Source organism: Eumetopias jubatus, unplaced genomic scaffold (genome assembly GCF_037043125.1).
Source record: "Eumetopias jubatus isolate StellerSeaLion01/CBP00866 unplaced genomic scaffold, mEumJub1_p1.0 scaffold_4, whole genome shotgun sequence".
NCBI lineage: Eukaryota > Metazoa > Chordata > Mammalia > Carnivora > Otariidae > Eumetopias > Eumetopias jubatus.
The window spans coordinates 181,241,375-181,249,067 of NW_028274810.1; positions in this window are offsets into that span (position 1 = coordinate 181,241,375).

Genomic DNA, 7,693 nt, shown 5'->3' on the forward strand with positions numbered 1-7,693 from the left:
AGGACTGTTTATCAAAACATGATGCTTTTCTTAGTTATAATACTTTGAAAAAGTGTGTTTGGGATTCATTCACTTAAGGTATAATCTCCCTTATGGAAAAGTAATTCAAAATGCAGTTTGTGCATTTTTCATTTGTGTCACTGTTAAATGAAAAAGTTCAAACCAGTGGTTTACCATTGTGGGGAGACGGAATTTCAAGTGTGATTATAGATAGCTTGAGTTTTGCTGTCATTTTCCTTAATCAGACATTTCTTCAGCAAAGGGCATCACTTTGTGCTAAGTCCTAGGGGTATTCCAAAGAAATCAGCTTTATAAAGAGAAGGTTGTTTTCTGATTAGGCATCCACGTGATGATGGCAGCATCATTGCAACTGCTGGAAAGCCTAAATATTGTATTGAGCCACACCCAGTTACCCGTTTTTTGCAGATCAAAAATGGTCAAATACTGGCACTTTCAGCCTAAAACTAAAAACAACAAAACCCAGAATGTCTTGACTTCACCGCATTCTATTCAACACAGAGGTCAATGATAAATTTTTCTACTCTGAAGATGTTTGACTTTTGGCTAGTGTGATGGTTAATTTTATGTGTCAAATTGGCCGGGCCGGGGTACCCAGACAAGATGTTGCTGCAGAGGTATTTTTTAAGATGTGATTAACATTTATAATCAGTTGACTTTATGGGGCGCCTGGGTGGCTTGGTTGGTTAAGTGTCCAACTCTTGGTTTCGGCTCAGGTCATGATCTCATGGGTCATGAGATCCAGCCTGTTTCCTCCCCAGGTTCAGCGGGGAGTCTGCTTGAAGATTCTCGCCCTCTGCCCCTACCCCCACTCTTTCTCTCTCAAATAGATAGATAGATAGATATAGATAGATAAATAAATCTTTAAAACAGTGCCCTCCATAATGCAAGTGGGCCTCATCCAATCAGTTGAAGGCCTTAAGAAGAAAAGCCTGAGGTTCCCCAGCCAGAGGGAATTCTGCCCCCAGACTATCTTTGGACTCAGGCTGCAACATCAACTCTTCTCTGGATCTCCAGCCTGCTGGCCTGCTCTGAAGATTTTGGACTTGGTCAACTTCCATGATTACATGAGCCAATTTCTTTATATATATATATAGATATAGATATATACACACACACACACTTATATGTTTGTACACACATCCGATCGGTTTGGTTTCTCTGGAGAACCCTGTTTAATACAACTAGTTTCAATTGTCATTCTTTAGTTGTGCTGGTTTTACCTTGAAAGAAGTAGAAATATTTTCCTCTCTGATACACTGTTATGCCAAAGAACGTAAATTCCCAGGTTCTGACTGCTTTAGAAAAGAAACACACACACACAAATGCACAGTGCTTAATGGAGATTGTGTCCATAAAGGATTCCTCAGAATCTCTTTTCCTGTAGTTATTTTGGCTTCCATTATTGCAGATGAAAAGGGTTTTCTCCTAATGAACAAGTTTTTTAAAAATGAGAATAGGCTAATCTTGCTTTACTCAGTAGAAGCATACTTGAAATGTAGACCAATATTTATTATACATGCACACGTGGAAATGTGAATTGAATCCTTTTTGAAAACAGGCAGTCCATTTATAATAATACCACTTATAATAAGACTTGGGGTTCTGAGGGGATGAGAGTCAGAAGTATAATGGATCCTCACATAAGCTATGGGATTTTCTGTTTTATGATATTAGAATTGTTGCAAAGATTTAACTTCTGGTTTATTCTATTTGTAATTAGAGAACTTTAATCTTTTTACGGGGCGGGGGGTGGGAGAGCCCGTTCAAAGTGTTGTCAGTGTGTTCGGTAGTCTTATTGGAATGATGTTGGTAAACTGCCCTGCTTCTAAAAATACATAATTGATCTGTTATTAGCATTCACACACCCCTGATGACATTTCTAAGAAGAAATGTAACCGGATTTTCATGCCCTGGGAACGTTCATTGTGAAAGTAGGTTAATAGCCTAAGCCATGCCCTATTTAAGATTTCAAGGTATGTCAGCTTTTCCCACCCCAGAATTAGTGGTGCTCAGTGGCTGTGACAGATACACACCCTTTAAAAAGTCTCAAAGACCATATTGTTTAAAGACCTCAGGCAGATGGGTTCACTTCATCCCATTTTCCAAATTCAATTACCTTTTGCAGGAGTAAAGTGCTACCTACTGTTGTATTTTCTGTTGTAAATTCTTTTCATCTGACATTTTCATATTTACTTCTAAAGTGTACCTTGACTAAGAGAGTGTCAGTTTAGTACCAATCGGTGATTTGAAGGACCCTGAAAATTCTCATCCATTCTTAGCGGTCTGCCCATTGCCTCTTCTTCCTCTTTTTCTGATTTTCATGTGAAATTAACTCAGTGTTGCCCGTGCTTAGCCATCCCTTTGCCTACACTTGTCCCTGGAATGTTTCCTTTCTCTGCTCCTGCTTATTGAATCCACATGCCAAATTCTCACCGTCTTCCACCCCCTTTTTTAATGATGGCTCTTCCATTCCATACCTTCTCTGGTCTCACCCACTGAAAGGTAACTTATTTTCCCTCTGAACATTTATTACAGTATATGGGATCTTCTCAAGGATGTGTATATTTTTTAACTCAGTTCTAAGTACTTGAGGGCAAAACCCTGTTCACACAGTCCCCTGCACCTGGCAAATAACACATATTTGTTGGCTGCAGGGTAATCAACCATCTTGGTCATTAGGACACATTTCTTTAAAAGAAATACTCTTTCGGGGCGCCTGGGTGGCTCAGCCATTAAGCATCTGCCTTTGGCTCAGGTCATGATCCCAAGGTCCTGGGATCAAGCCCCACATCAGGCTCCCTGCTCAGCGGGGAAGTGGGGAGCCTGCTTCTCCCTCTCCCACTCCCACTGCTTGTGTTCCCTCTTTCTCTGTGTCTCTCTCTGTCAAAAAAAAAAAAAAAATACTCTTTCAAAATATGACCCTAGAAAATTTTGTAAGTAATAATTTTATCACTTGGATTACCTCTGTTCTATAGAAAAGTTTATTTGATACACTAAAGATTGTGTGATCACACTTAAAACTTCCATTTTATTCTGCCCTCTGCACCAAAACGAGCAAATTCCCCAATAATGTATGATTTCTTCAGAAGTAAACCACTCTAAATGCTTTCACTACAATGGACCAAAACTAAGAACCTGTGAGAACTCAAATTCTTACCAGTTTGGACTTCAAAAGCTCTAACCATGGAGTCTTTAGCTCTGTTTAAAACGTCTGGAAGGTGAGTGTGACTGGGTAACAGGCATCAGTAGGTAGGGTTCTTAAGATCCTATTTCATCGAGTACTATGATAAGTTCTCGTAACAGAAATTCTCTTTGAAATCTCCCTCGATCTTTATTTAAACTTTAATTTGCTTTTGTTCCCTTGCAATTAGACCACTGACTAAAAAGCCACTGAAGGGGAACCTATTTGTTTGCTTATTCTACACAGTGAAAATCAGTTTGTCCTTAAAAAAAAAGAAATCAAAACCAAACTCAACCAAAACTAGAGTAGACCTGGGAAGTTCTCCCCTCGCCTTTACAGACTGGTTCTGGGGCCATGCAGGTAGAGCAGGCAGAGCCCCTGGGGTCTGCTCACACAGCCCAAGCTCCTTCTGCTTTCAGGTGGCTGAATTTCCCCAGCCGAGCCAGCCTTGGTTGGCAGATGTGCCACTTACCACGTGCAAGGCCACAACCAGAAGTCTCTTAAAAGTCTCATGCTTTGCCTGCAAATTTCAAATTCTGGGAAGATAATGAAAATCACATGTCTTTGCGTCCCTTGTCAGTACTTCTTACCATCTTCCTTTTACATGAAGAAACCAAGGCTCGGAGAGCTGGTGACTTGGAAGTGGTGGGGTTTAAACCAGGTTAATTGACCCCAGGGCCTGTGCCCTTAACCACTATAATTTCAGGAGAGCCAACACCCCGGCATCCAGAAGGAGAGAGAAAAGTGGGGATTGAGCGTTGGGGAGACAGTACTCCCAAAATATGATGAGAATCACCCCGCGCCCCCCTCCCCCGTCCACCCTCACTGAGCTGAAGGAAGATCCAACACGTGAGATCAACATGTGCTGGAGAGGATTAATAAAAAAGGTCTGTTCCCCCAAGTCAAGGAAAGTGGACTGAACATTTTCATACCAAAGTAGCAGCAAAATATATGGAACAATATTTTAGAAATGCTAGGAGGCTTTGATCTAGCCACAATCTTACTTAAGAAAATATGGGGAATTATGAGAATAAATGAAAAACAAAAACAAAAAATATAGGTCTCAGATACCAACAACTCGAAAGAAAATCAGAACTGACATCATACTTACCTGAAATACTGAATAATAGAAGCCAGTGGAGCCAAACGAGTTGTCAAACAGACGTTCAAGCAAAATATGACTTCTGATACGTAGGCACTTAGTAAATTATTCCCTTTTTATTAAAAAAAAAAAAGCTAACAGTAACCCAGAGAAGCAATAATGGAATCAATATGGACATCTCAAGAAAGCAGAAGATAGATAAGTGGTGAACAATAATCCTAATAATTTGGTTAAATCTAAAGTATGATCATTTGCTGGTGAGTAAGCATTTTTGAAAGAGATAAATCCGACTTTAATGCAGATGTCCTCAAGTGGGTGTGTGGTAATCACACAAGTGGCTAGGGCTTATATATCAAGGTCTGATCATACATGAAAAGAAAACTTTGGAGACTTCTACATGAAACCATATAACAAGGTACTATGGAGTGAGATTTGAAGCAATCCAGTTTGGTTGGGAGCAATTTAGCACAAAAACAATACTGGAGAAACTCAACTTTTTGAAGAAACCTAAAGAGACCCCCAAATTCTCACTGTTAGGAAGAAGGAGGGAGACAATGATGGCTACCCTTCAGACATCAAAATTAAATAAGTCACAGGGTCAGAACTCAATACAGTGATTTGGATTTGGGGGAACTAGATTTGCTCTAAGTTTGACTAGCACCCCCTGCCCAAGTCTGATTCCTGACGAATGGAATCCATTCATTCTACAAATGTTGATTAAGCACCTACTATGCACCAGGCATTACTCAAAGTGCTGGGACTACGGTATTGGATAAGACCAAGTTCTATTCCCATGGAGCCCACATTCATTGGAGTGAGTTCCCAAAGAGTGAAAGCCAGGGTTCCCTGCTCCTGGTCACAATGCTCCCCCACTACACTCCAGATCCTGCTAAGAAACTACACCTCCTCATTTGCATCCAGTATGTGGTCCTGGGTCTCAAAAGTGGACAGTTGTGTCAACCAAGCCACACCTGAGTGTCCCCTGACACCCCACCCCACCAATGCCGCTTCAGAGCATGCACACCCGCTTTGAATGGTTGAAAAGAAGACGCTGTGGTTGTGAAGAAGAGATCACACTTCTCCATACCCCTCCCTCCCTGGTGCCCATCCAACCTGGAGCACATGATCTTGATGGGGTTCCAGCTTCCAAACTCCTGAACTGTTTGGTGCAAGTGCAGCTTGGAGAGAGACCACTAATGGGGCCATGCATGGCCAGCAAGACCAGGGTGTCAATGTCAGGAGCAACCGAGGCAGTGTGCATGCAGGAACACTAGCAGAGGCACCCTCAAGGAAGGAAGCAGCATACATGTCAGGGAATTAGGAACCCGTGAATGTCAAATACGTATTTTTGAAACTTTCATGAAACTTCAAAATCGATCATATATTGAGTCACTAAAAACAAACAGTACACCTCCCCCCATAGTAAGATATATCAACAGGCATGGCAGAATTTTGAGTTCTCCCAAACTTCTTAAATTCTGACAAATATTACCAGATTGCTCTCCAAAACAGTAACACCAATTTACATGTGTTTACTGTTTTTCTAACTGTTGGATGAAGGTGAGCATTTTTATATGTATTTATTCTTCTCTAAGTTGCTATTTATATGTGCTTATTTTTCCAGATGGATGTTACTACCATAATGTCACTTTCTTCATTATTAGGATCTTGAAATATCCCAAGGATTTGGGGGGCATAAAAGGAATGCATATTACTATTGGTGTGAGTTGTCAGCTAGCTATAAAATTTGTAAGTATAATTAGCAAAATTTTCCAAACAAACATTACTAACGCAACTCATCACAACTTATTAATTGTATCTGATACTTTAACATTAAGCATTGCTTACAAATATGTTTAAATAAATTTGCTTAGGCATTTTATAAGAATGTGAATGATGGGCAATTTTTTTGTTTCCTGGTCTTGACCACTACAAACCATGCTTTAGTAAGCATTCATGATCGTAAGTCCTTATTAATTGATCTATGGGACAAACTCTCAGAATGGGTTGAAGAGTATTTGAAATCTTAATTTTAAGGGACGTTGCCAGATTGCTTTCCAAAAACGTTATATTGTTCAGTTGCTGTAACACTTCACGTTCCTACAGCAATATGCAAAAATGCTATCTCCCACCTCCCCAACCAGTAAGTAATAGGCATTAAGTTTCCTTTCAGTTTCACCTGTCTGATGGGAGTAAAGAGATATTTCAGTTGTTTCTTTAATTTGCATTTCCCTGACTTACTAGTAAATTTGAACGTCTTTTCATTCATTTGGTGGCACTTGGATTTTCTCCTCTGCTTGCTATCTATATATCCTTTGCTTATTTTCACAAGTTTTGTTTGTTGTTGGCCAACCAGTAAGTTTGCTTTGTATAATAGAGAAATTATCATTTGCCATCTGCATTGTAATCTTATTCCAACAATATTGTTTTTTCATGCCTGGTACCAAAAGATATCATAGATACCATTTTTAAAGTTTTAAATTTTTATATAGTCAGACATGATTACATTTTCTTCTGTGGCTTTAGATTTTCAAGCTTTAGTATACAGAATAGATTCTTAGGAATAGAATAACTGGATTGAAGAGTATCTGTATCACCCTTACTTCCCAGATTTTCTTATATTTTTTATTGTTTTGATTTTTATATTTACATTTCAATCTGTTTGTTTTTATATCATGCATAAGATGCTGGTAAAGTTTTAATATCCTCCAGAAGAGTAGATGGCTGTGCTGGTATCATTATTGACTGGCCTGTCCTCATCTGAACTTCCACACTTGTCATATATTGACTTCTCGTGAAGTCAATTGGGGTCCAAATCCAGATTCTCCGTTCCACTGACTTATCTGTCCATTAGTACACCAAGTCTATTTGCTTACGGTGACTTTTGCGGAGGTTCTGATAACTACTATGGCAAATCTCCCCTCTACTGTTTTTTTTTTTTAAGATTTTGTTTATTTAAGAGAGAGAGAGAGAGAAAGAGAACAAGCTGGGGGGAGGGGGAGATGGAGAGGGAGAAGCAGACTCCCCACTGAGCAGGGAGCCCAATGTGGGGCTCCATCCCAGGACCCCGGGATCATGAACTGAGCTGAAGGCAGATGCTTAACTGACTGAGCCACCCAGGCACCCCTCCCAGTTCTCTTAGCTATCCTCATAGGCATCTGTTCAGTAGAAGAAGTCTGAGAATATTTTATTCAATTATGAAAAAAAAACAGTTGATTCTAATTGGAAATTAGACATCCAAGAACATGGGAGACCTCTCCACATTTTTAAGATTTTGTTTAATGTCTTTTAATATTGGCCCTCAGTCCTTCTTGTTAAAATTTTTCCTATGTAATTTAAAATTTGTCTTCCCCTTTCACATCTAGATTTTAACGACTAGAACATTAGAA